The sequence below is a fragment of the Ictalurus punctatus genome, chromosome 23 (assembly GCF_001660625.3).
Source record: "Ictalurus punctatus breed USDA103 chromosome 23, Coco_2.0, whole genome shotgun sequence".
Taxonomy (NCBI): Eukaryota; Metazoa; Chordata; class Actinopteri; order Siluriformes; family Ictaluridae; genus Ictalurus; species Ictalurus punctatus.
In genome coordinates, this window is record NC_030438.2 from 4,888,772 (window position 1) to 4,899,556 (window position 10,785).

Sequence of the window (10,785 nt, forward strand, 5' to 3'; positions counted from 1 at the left end):
ACACAGACACTGTTGGATCCTAAGCTAGAGTTACTGTCTGTGCAGAGCTTTGCATGTTCTCCTTGTGTCCATCTGGGTTTCCTCAGGGTTCTCTGGTTTCCTCTTACTGCCCAAATCATGCGAGTAGGTGGACTGTTTATGTTAACTGCTCCTAGGTGTAAACGTGTGTTTGTATGCATGTTGCCCTACAACAGACTGGCGTCCCATCCCCACCTAGTGCGCAGTGTTCCCGGGATAGACCCAGGATCCGCCACCACCCTTTTATGACTAATTTGTCCCATTACTAGTTCTAAGCCCAAAGAGCAGAGAGTGTGTTTGAAAATTCTGGGTCATCCCACAATACACTACTACTTAGGGTTCATGTCCAGATGATGTATCATAGAACGTTTATAGGGAACAGGGAGTTGGACACCGTTTCAGACACAGCTCTAACATTTCCAGAAATGTTCCAAGTAGGCCTAAGTGTGACTAAAAGCAGGAATATTGCCAGTCACGATGATGTTTTATGTAGCATTTGGCCCGTGACTTGTAGAACCAGCAGAAACCACACTATATCCACCACAGAGAACACTATGAGAGCACTTTTTAGGGACTTTCGCTCATGTCTAAAAGATAAATGCGCAATATTGTGCACATGCTGTACTGTTTAGGGATAATAGCCAAATGATGTGCCTTAGAGAGCAAAAATGACTCCGATTTCCTTTCTAGGAAACAAAGAGAGTAAAGAGAGTAGAGCACAATTTCAGGCATGAAACTTAAATTAGACTTTCTATTGGTCAGCAGTTTGGTCAAACATATTGAGTCAGGTGGGTTCAATGAGAGAAATCAAATTGTACTCTGAACAAAATTTAAATTCAGTTTTAAATAATATTAGTACTGTGGTACTTTTAACAGTAGACATTGAACAAGCCAGAGGTGATACTGGTAAGGAAAGAAACTCCCTGAGACGACATGAGGAAGAAACCTTGAGAGGAACCAACTTCAAAATGTCCCCATGTTGTCTTCTAGGTGACTCGAGATAATGTGATTATAAATCATTCCAGTACACGGGTGTAGAGGATTACAGCTTGTTTTAAGGATGTTCAATATGAGCGGATTGTGAGCTCTGGGACGAGCAACAAGACAGTCTCTATGATTACAGCAGCCCTTAGGTCCAAATGTACACAATCTAGGTGAGATTAAGCACTGAAGCGCACACCACAGCACAACAGTTTGGGTCTTCTGATATTCAATCAGTACTTCTTTGTCAGCCATTCTGGTAGAGATCACAGAAATACTTCCCAAACCTCACCTGAAGAAAGCGTTCACTTCAACTCGGCCGAGAGTTTCTGTGCGAGTGTGTTGTGCGGCGCTGTGTGTGGTTGGCCGCATTTGATCCTCGCATGCCATGTCAGAGCCACCATGTTTTCCTTGCTGGTTTGCTTGGCACAAGAGCCGATATTGCTGGGGAGCATGGATTAGACTTCCATGTTCATTAGCTTCTTGGGCTCTTGGCCCATGTGTACACAGCTGCGCACGACACAGCAACAACTGGAACACACACACACACACACACACACACACACACACACACAGTAATTGATGCAGTCTGATTAGGTGCTCTGTCATGACTAGACAGCAAAATTGCTAGACAGTTAAGAATTAGTAAGCTGTATTTGGAGAAGTCTGTGTTTTGGACTACATTGTGCTTGTGTAATTTATTTTTTTTTCTTTGAAATTGCATTGAAATTAAATAGGATGATTATGTGAAGGCCAAGTGTAGACTGTATGCAACCAGTTCGAGTATATACAGTAAAGAAGCACGACAGGATAAGAATTCATAGCCGAGTGACTGAGAACAGAGCGGACGTCTGTACAATTTACCCGAATAAGCATTTTTAATTTCACACAAACAAACCATCAAACCAGAAACCAAGCAGCAAATCAGAACACGTTTCGACAAAACCAAAAACACAACTGCAAATTCAGAAACACATCAGTTGCTTGTTGCCGAACTGGCTGGAGTCCGAGAGAGAGCACAAAAGACCGGAGCGATGAAGACGCCTACAAATTTCAGAGGAAATATGAACCTAACTGAATCTACTGATGTGTTTATTTGTGCTGATTTCATTTTATCAAAAGTATTCATATGATGTTGTTTTAGATATCTTTGCCAGGTCATTCATAAGGTAACTTTGTGACAGTCAGACGCAGTGTCCAATCAGCAACGAGTATGTGAAATCGTTCAATAACCACCCCCTCGTTTTGGTTTTAACTTAACGTTGACATGTTTTGGAATTTATTGTCGTATTTTTCTCTTTGTTGTTGCGTTTTCTGTTTTGCACTTTTGAACCAGAGCGTTACTCTGCATGATTAGGGCTGCGGCGTTTAACTCTTAAACCTTCTGACTCCTTGATTGTAATCGTAGTACATCATCATCATTATCATCATCATGAGTAATAAGTGGCAGGTCCTGTGTGCACTCTACAGCAGTTTAACAGGGTTTATTTAAGGGTTAGAGTTAATGAGAAGTTGCAGATGACATACGCACTACGCGTAATTATGGCGCCGTTCTCACATGAAGAGATCCACAACACAGACTCTATTAATAAACTCTTGGTGTGGCTTGTCTTCATGTGGTTTAGTGGGGTTTCAGGTGCAACCCGATGCAACCTGAGCCTAACGTGAGCCGGATAGGCACGTTAGTTTCGTTAGTGTAGAGTGTAGAATGGAGTGCAAAAGTTTGAGGCTAACTTTAAGGCTAGACACTACAGGAAGAATCGACAATTTGGATAAATTGCACGTCTGACATATTTTTGGCGGAGCCGGAGTCTATCCCGGGAACACTGGACATGAGGTGGGAATAGACTCTGGGTGGACACCATGTACACACACATTCACACATGTAGTGTAGCAACCTGCTGCTATGGGAGGAAACCATAGAACCCGGAGGAAATCCACATGGACACAAGGAAAAGATGAGAAACGCACACAGAAAGTAACTCGAGCTCAGCATCGTTGCTCAGTCATGATGAGGTAAAGCTACCCAACGTACCACATTCACTGTTAGCCATTAGCCACATAATTCAAGTTGTTTGCTTCAGTCCATGCACAACATTCACAAACACACCTGTATTTTGCAAGTTTCTAGTGTCTGGAAGGTTCTGAATTTTAATTCCCACGACTGAAAGCCACACTGTTGGATATAAAATGTCCCTTAAAGTGGCTTGAGTGTCGTTATATGATGTCAACATGTTGATGTATTTATTTCTGGGTGGGATTTTAAGGGGGCTTGACTTATTTCCACCAGCGGCTAAGATACACCCAGAGCAAGAAGATCGATTGATAAGCGACAAAATTTGATCATGACCCAAGACATAAGGATTTAATTGGGATGCAAAAACGTTTAAGGAAAATGACAAAATGTTCAAACATATGAGAAACAAAATATTGCTCAAAAAGCTCAGAAGCACCAATTTCATGAGCGCAAATATAAAAAATATATATTTAAAAGAAAAGAGAGACAGGGACATCAGGTAGATTTCTTTCGTGAGTCATTAATGAATAAATATATGAAATTGAATATTTGAATATTTTATAACAATTGTTATACAACAGAAAATCGGTTATTATGAATGAATTATACACTATATCTGTGAGAAAATGCTATAATGTGCGGATAAAGTTTCCAGAACAATCAGAAGCGCTGTGATACCTGTGATACTTATCACACTCCTCCAATCGAATCAGAGAGACAGAAAGACAGAGAGAGAGAGAGAGAGAGAGAGAGAGAGAGAGAGAGAGAAATAGCGCAAGAGAGCTTTCACCATGCCCCTTCCCCCTCTCCTCCACGCACCATTGAGTGAATTAGGCGCGGACAAAAGGCTTTGTGGCCGAGCCATGAAAGGGCCATTAACCATGCTGCTGCTCCAGAGGCCGGGCCTGCAGGGGGACCAACCTCCCAGAATGCCTCTGGCCCAGCATGCAGTATTCCCAGCATGCACTGCTCCCTCTCAGCAGTATCCCCTTCACCCTCGCAGCATCATTTAAGTTCCCACCGGATTGTTATGCAGATCCTCAGATTGCAAAAGTGTGAAGATGGAAGGAAAATGTGGGTAAAATCACGAGCCCTCAGGCTGTGAGTCTGTCAATGAAGAGTTTTATTTAGTTTTGTGTGTGTATGTGTGTGTGTGTGTGTGTGTGTGTGTGTGTGTGTGTGTGTAGTATGTTGTATGGTGTCATTCAAACGTCTTGTGCACATTATGTTTGTGTTTAAAGAGGGTATGTTTTATATACCCTAGGTCTGATTTTAGGAGAAATATACAGACCACTGAGTCTCTGCAGCAGGCTTAACCTCTTTATTTGACACTAGCGCCATGACAACGACCCCTGTGTGTAGTGTCTCCTGGTGACCCGAGCAGCTGTGTCACTTCCTCGCTGTGATAAAGTAGGGAATGGGTCACCCTCGCTGTCTCATGCTGCCTTCACATGTTCATTTCATTTTCCTCTTTCCCTCTGCTAATGTCTGGTAGTTTGGTAACAAGTCTAATCTAATTGGACGCCTTTCTAACATTTCCACAAATGTGTGTTACGCAACTAGTGGTCTATAAGTATATTAATCTGTAATAACAAAAAAACAAGTTGTATATAGGAAACTATTTTCCCCACCATCATCTGTTTGTCCTTCCTTCCATTACGATGAAAACTAGACTAGCATTTACTTCTTAATTTTGACTAGACAGGATGTTTATTCAGAGCTTTTAGGTTGGGAATTTAATTTTATTACCTTTCACATGCTTACATCTCTGTAGGCTCAGACTTTACATTACTCATCGTTTCACCAATCAAACTCCACATTAAGGTCGACAGCAGCCGAGACGGATGAAACAACTGCAAAACTAAAATTTTCCCTCCGTACTGACAAAAAAAAAGAGCTAAATAACACACACCACCCCTTTTGTGACCTGGAAAATATATAGTTGAGAAAAGTTGTTGCAGTTGCGTTGTCTCCAACTGCATGTCCTGATTTTACCAAGTCGCCACTACCCTGAGGTCAACATCTCTGGAGAAACCCCAGGGTCAACAAATGAACGCCAGCCAATCGAAAACGCTGAACATGTATGATGTCATCAACACGAATCTGCACTATCAGGGCCTTTCATGAGCCCTTTTGGATTTATGAGCTAACAGTTTTCACTCATTTTCTAGAGTAGGTACTATTTTATCAACCACTATTACACCACAGCGCTATTGAATTCTCAAATTCTGATTGGCCAGAAAGGGCTGATTAATTTTCCATAGTAACAGTATTTGGGACGCTAGACATCATCAAAGCCTAATAAGGAACTGATAATTAAAACATGTTGTTATTTAGCAAAGACAAATGTGTGATCATTGATACTGTGAGGTTTTCTTTAAGGAGAGCTTTATGTCATATGGAAGGAGTCTCCAGTGTCAGAGCTTTGTAACGGTCAATAGATTTTCCACCAGTGGAAAGTCTTCAGAACAGATGAGTTTGGGCTTTTTTGCATCCTTTTATTGTGGTCCTACAACAGAAATACAGAAGCACGAAACATATCCAAAATGCCAAAACATGACTTGGAAAATGACTGATTTGCCACATTCAAAAAGTTTATGAAGACTGCGTAAACAAGCAGCATAAAACCCATTCCTAAACCAATAACACACAAATCTCACTTTGACGTCTACAGATTTTTAACAAAGCCCAGTGTCATGCTGTTATGTACACACAAAAGTCCTTTGATCCTGGGCCTTAGACTCCAGGACACTTCATTTCCTGCAGTATTATTGATGTTATTATTTTTCAGCACAGCAGAAAGAAATGTGTGTGTGTTTATGTGTGTGTGTGTGTGTGTGTGTGTGTGTGTGTGTGTGTGTGTGTGTGTAATATGCTTTTATTGTTGTGAGATTGTGTCGTCAGGAGCGGGGCGGTGCAGCCGTAGCAGGGTTGGATTGGGTCGGCGTGAGTAACTCGCTCCAGATGCGTCTGACTCGGTAATTGATCCTGGAGCCTCTGAAATCCCCGGTTCAGAGCGACTCTGACCCGGCCTGGCCCGAGCTTAGCCCAGGTTAACGATGCCTCTTGGTTTTCATGGGAAGGTAGTGTTTCCAATCGCAATCGCCCGCCAAAACGTATTAACGTCACTTCGGTGTGCCGTGTTATAGTTAAGCAGACGATATTGCATTTTTTCTTTTATACGTTATCTTGTAAACAGTGGGCTTGAAGATTTTTTTCCATGACTTGCACTTTAACATAATGGATCTTGTGAGACTTCTCGCAATAAGTTTTTAAACAAACCCATGGCTCGTATATACATGAGCAAAACCGTAGAGGAAGAAAAGAGTCATATCTGCACGGGAAATGATTTCATGGAGGTAATTTAATAATAAATAAAATAAAGATTGCATAAATATAGAGGATATGAAAGTTATAAAGCAGAAAATTCTAATGTCTAACATATTTCACAGAAAAAATGATAGCAGATATAACGGGCAAAACGTAACATTAGCATTGATATAATAATAAAAATTGCTTTCATGGATTTTAATGAACGGGTATATCAGAAAAACATAACATTTAATCAGGAAAAACGTCACAGTTATGTGGAAATAGTATGACAAAAGGTCACATACAGGTAAATGTAGGGAAAATGACAATGTTTGTATTGATATATTAGGGTAATTGTAATTGATTTAAAAGAATATAGCAGCATCTAACACTATGTAACACATGCAGAGTTTAAATGGAAATAACACAGTCATATTTACATAAATGCAGGGGAAATAACCTTTTGTGAACGCAGAATAGAAAGATGTATTTTTATTTTGTGTATTTGATCGAAAAATGATAACAGATCAATCAAGAAAGCTGTAACAGTTCGACTCCCACCGTGGCCCTGTGTGTGTGGCCCCGTGCTGCGGGGGTTTCCTCCGGGTACTCCGGTTTCCTCCCCCAGTCCAAAGACATGCATGGTAGGCTGATTGAGGTGTCTAAAGTGTCCGTAGTGTATGAATGGGTGTGTGAGTGTGTATGTGATTGTGCCCTTTGATGGATTGGCTCCCCGTCCAGGGTGTACCCCGTCTTGTGCCCGATGCTCCCTGGGATAGACTCCAGGTTCCCCGTGACCCTGAAGGATAAGCGGTATAGAAGATGGATGGAATATGAAACGGGTAATATCTGTATAAATGTAGAAATAATGTACAGATATAGTGGGAAAACAGTCATGTTTAAATATATTTAGAAATAAATAATATTCAGGAACAGTTCATGTTTAATGATTTTCTATGGATATATTGAAGTATTTCCATGGATATGTGATTCAAATATTGACTTCTGCATGGATGCAATCAGAAAATAGCAATGCTTGCATGGTTAGGAGAAAGATAATGTTCCCATGGATATAAAAGGAAAACAGCAATGTTTCCATGAGCATGGGTGAAAGGGTGATCTGTGCAGTCTCTCTGCATGATGTATGGTCCGTCTGGCTTGTAGGGTGGAGGGTGAAGGGAGGCTTCAGTCTGGAGGATTTAGGGTGGACTTTAAAAGGTATTGGCTCTTAGAAGGTAAGAAATGAAATATGTCAGGGATTTGACGTGCTCCTAAGTCCTGTTCCATCTGCACACCTGGTTTTATCATCCGCACTAACTCTCTCCTCCTACACTCAGCACTCTGTATTGATTCCTGTCTCTCTCTTTTTTTTCTACAGTCATACTCCCTCCCTGTGTCTCTTTCCCTCTATTTTCCTCCATTCCTCCCCCCTCTTCATACTTCCTGCACTCTGAGCCTTGCCAGACGGTCATAATTAACAAGGAAAACGATAGTCCCAATGGTCCTCTGCCTCTCCACTAAGCTCCTTGTCCACTGCCTGTGTGTGCATTCATAGGAGTAAATGCACCTCTGTGTGTAAGAGCACATTTGTGCATCAGGATGTGTGTGTGTGTGTGTGTGTGTGTGTGTGTGTGTGTGCATGTACAAGTGCATGTGTATATACCTATGTTCTTGGCCTAGGCTCCCTTTCTCCTCAATACTTCTTTATTCTCGCCATCAGCAATGGAGCGTGATCTCACCCTCTACAAATAACACTCTCGCAAAATGACTTCTCACAGAGACACAACCTGGGAGTAATAGCTCACACGCAAGGAAAATTACCTTCTTGACAAAACACTCAATCTACCAGCATGGACCACATGCATCTACAAGCCTGGAAATACTTGTGTTTTGATTGGGTAACTGTTTCTGACAAATGAGTTAATTATGCATAAGCATACAAGTTGAGGAAATTACGCAAACAACATTCACCATTCAGTATTATAAGTGTGTGTGTGTGTGTGTGTGTGTGTGTGTGTGTGTGTGTGTGTGTGTGTGTGTGTGTGTACGGTTATGTCCATCCAGACGAGCTATTTTCCCGTGCTGTTACCTGTTGAAATGATTGATGACCTGACTTACTTGTGGTTCCTCATGTAACTCAATTATAATTATTGTGGTAAAGGTTAGGGTTGGGCTAGTCTCAGCCTCAGACGCGCCGTCCATGGCTCAGGGAATATCTGATATTGTATGTACACTTTTATTTTATGTAACCACAAGCTGCAGAATCTTGATGGCTGTGATTTGATTGGCTAGCCACACTTCTGTACATCAGGAAAACAAACTTTTCAGTAGTGTGTAACAGCAAAACAAACTTTTCAGTAGTGTGTAACAGCAAAACAAACTTTTCGGTAGTGTGTAACAAAACAAACTTTTCAGTAGTGTGTAACAAAACAAACCTTTCAGTAGTGTGTAACAGCAAAAAAAAATTTCAGCTCTGTGTAACAGCAAAACAAACTTTTCAGTAGTGTGTAACAAAACAAACTTTTCAGTAGTGTGTAACAGCAAAACAAACTTTTCAGTAGTGTGTAACAGCAAAATAAACTTTTCAGTAGTGTGTAACAGCAAAACAAACTTTTCAGTAGTGTGTAACAGCAAAACAAACTTTTCAGTAGTGTGTAACAGCAAAATAAACTTTTCAGTAGTGTGTAACAGCAAAACAAACTTTTCAGTAGTGTGTAACAGCAAAATAAACTTTTCAGTAGTGTGTAACAGCAAAATAAACTTTTCAGTAGTGTGTAACAAAACAAACTTTTCAGTAGTGTGTAACAAAACAAACTTTTCAGTAGTGTGTAACAAAACAAACTTTTCAGTAGTGTGTAACAAAACAAACTTTTCAGTAGTGTGTAACAGCAAAACAAACTTTTCAGTAGTGTGTAACAGCGAAATAAACTTTTCAGTAGTGTGTAACAGCAAAACAAACTTTTCAGCACTAAAGCGCAGTTCATAGAATAGCAAAGTATCATAGGTCAAGATCTGCAAGTAGGACGTATATCTATGCTGTATGCTGGTAAAGACTTGGTATGCCCACTGTAACATGCCATCTTAATGGCATCTGGTCACAACTTTCCCAGAATGGAAAAGCCAGGCCGATCCCCGAGCTGCTGAGCTGATAAGAGTGTCTCTGATCTCTATCTGTCACTCAGAGTCAAAGGCAGGGTTCCAGATGGACCGACACAAGCACATTATCACAAATAAACAAACACAAGCCACACTGTTACCCTTTCTTCCTCTCTCTCTCTCTCTCTCTCTCTCTCTCTCTCTCTCTCTCATATCTACAGAAACACATGTTGTAAAGTGAAGCAGAATCCAATCCAAAGTGTAGATTTGATCTTGAGCAAATGTATATTAAAAGCCTTGCTCGAGTGGCCATTTTTACACACGTAAAATAATCTGGGTTTTATGACATGCACTTCAGTAATCCCGATCAAAATGTCGGGTTTCCTAAATGTGGAAAAATTAAAAGATATCAGATTGCATTAAGAGCAATTAATCCGAGTAAAATCCAGGCATCTATCAGTCTTTTTTGGTTAGGTTTTTTTTTTTTTTTTTTTTTTTAAATATCTCGATAGCTAAGATGATCATGATTGGCTGTTTATTTTACTATTGGAAGATGAATGAAATCAGATAATGACTGGAACACTGGGACATTTTTGTATTTTTTACAAAAATGACACCATATTTACTCGATGATGTTTAATATGGCAGCATTTTAACAGCACAAATAAGATTCATTTCAAAAGTTACATTTGAAAAGCAGTTCATTGGTTTAATTCTGTCCGGTATTTTTTAAATGATTATTATGTAATTATTCAATAAACTCATGTTGGGAGAAAAAAAAATATGGAAATGTTTTTTGTTGTTGTTTTTAAGTGATGTTGCTTGAAATGATGCTGCTTGTGGCAGTAAAACAGTCACAAATGCACTCGTGATTATTTCCACACTGCAAAACTTCATACACCTGACAAAGTGTCTCAACTGAAGTGTGTGTGTGTGTGTGTGTGTGTGAGTAAGTGGCAGTGAGAAGAGTGTGTATTGTCGTGTAAATATTGTGTTGTGCTCCAGTAGCAGCAGCTCTTGATGCACGCCGGCCTGTTTATTTTTCTTCAGGACGGACGAGTTCTTATCAAATAAGCAGGCAGCTCTACACAACTTGCAACACACACACACACAAACACGCACACACACACACACACACACACACACACACTTATTCATTATTCATTATTATTGAAGGAAACCTTGTGGCTCTTTTATTTATTATTATTTTTTATTTAAAAAAAAAACTCTTTTCCTCATGAGGATCAGCCAGATGTCCCAACAAGGTTAAAACAGTTATTCGTTTCCTTGTGGACACACACACACACACACACACACACACACACACACACACACACACACACACACACACAGCTCTGTGG